The sequence below is a fragment of the Moschus berezovskii genome, chromosome 10 (assembly GCF_049115385.1).
Source record: "Moschus berezovskii isolate FMDL1 chromosome 10, NW_MosBer_1.0, whole genome shotgun sequence".
Classification (NCBI taxonomy): Eukaryota; Metazoa; Chordata; class Mammalia; order Artiodactyla; family Moschidae; genus Moschus; species Moschus berezovskii.
In genome coordinates, this window is record NC_142469.1 from 79,778,243 (window position 1) to 79,779,417 (window position 1,175).

Genomic DNA, 1,175 nt, shown 5'->3' on the forward strand with positions numbered 1-1,175 from the left:
CCAGTCTAAAGAATCCCTTCTAAGAAGTACTGTCCATTAAAAGGATGACTGCATCTTCCGAATAGAGAAGGTATAAAGGGATTTAGGGGCTTCGATGTGTTTATTGCTTTTTATAGAAATAGGCTCATTTGGCAGGACTTCCTGCCCCACGTGCTTCCACCCTGTCCCAGCTGCGCACGCGGAACGAGGAGGCCGTGGAGATCTCTTCCAGGGTGCAGGGCTGAGATGAACCTACTCTGGGCCCAGCAGCTGGCCACAGAGCTGAAGGTAGAGAGATGATGGCCTACATGTACAACAGAATGATCAGTGCCTGCCACCGGAAGTGCGTGCCTCCCCACTACAAGGAAGCAGAACTGTCCAAGGGCGAGTCCGTGTGCCTGGACCGGTGTGTCTCCAAGTACCTGGACATCCATGAGCGGATGTACAAGAAGTTGACAGAGATGTCTATACAGGATGAGGAGCTGATTAAGAGAGTGAAGCAGAGATCTGGGCCTGTGTGAGGCGCCCGACAGTACTCCCTAAGGTGCACCCCATCCCTTCCCACTTGTCTAATAAAAGTGCCCCCCACCCCCTGTTGGGTGTCATCTGTGAAGACTACCAGGCCTGGGCTCCTTCTGGAGAGTCTCCAGGAGCCTGGAGTATGATGGAGCCCTTTCCTGGGCAGAGAAGGGTATTTGTCACACTGGCCTGTGACTGTGTGTGTGAGTGCATATATATATTATATATTAAAACAAATTTGTTGACACCAAAAGGAAAAAAGAAAGAAAGAAATAGGCTCATTTATGGCCAATTTTACTTTAGCAAAGTAAGATACATTGAAATCCCACCTCCCTCTCTGCCACACACATGTGCATGTGTGCTTGTGTGCACCCACCCGCACACACAAGAATATTACTCAACCCTAAATGAAGAATGAAGTCTTGCCATTTGCAGCAACATGGCTGGACTTCGATAAGTGAAATAAGTCAGACAGAGAAAGACAAATACCATATGATTTTAATTTTATGCAGAATCCAATAAAAACCAAACAATGAGCAGAAACAGAAAGAGTCCTAGACAGAGAAAACAAACTAGTGGTTGCTAAGATGGGAGTTGGGGAAGAGTGAAATCGGTTAAGGGGACTGAGAGGTGCAAACTTCTAGACATTAATTTATAGATAAATAAAGTTGTTATAG

At 46.5% G+C, this 1,175-nt stretch overlaps 1 pseudogene; it reads left to right on the forward strand.

Moving 5' to 3' along the window:
• The first annotated feature begins 225 nt into the window (after positions 1-225).
• LOC129561334 (mitochondrial import inner membrane translocase subunit Tim10 pseudogene) lies at positions 226-500 on the forward strand (annotated as a pseudogene).
• Positions 501-1,175: the final 675 nt, after the last annotated feature.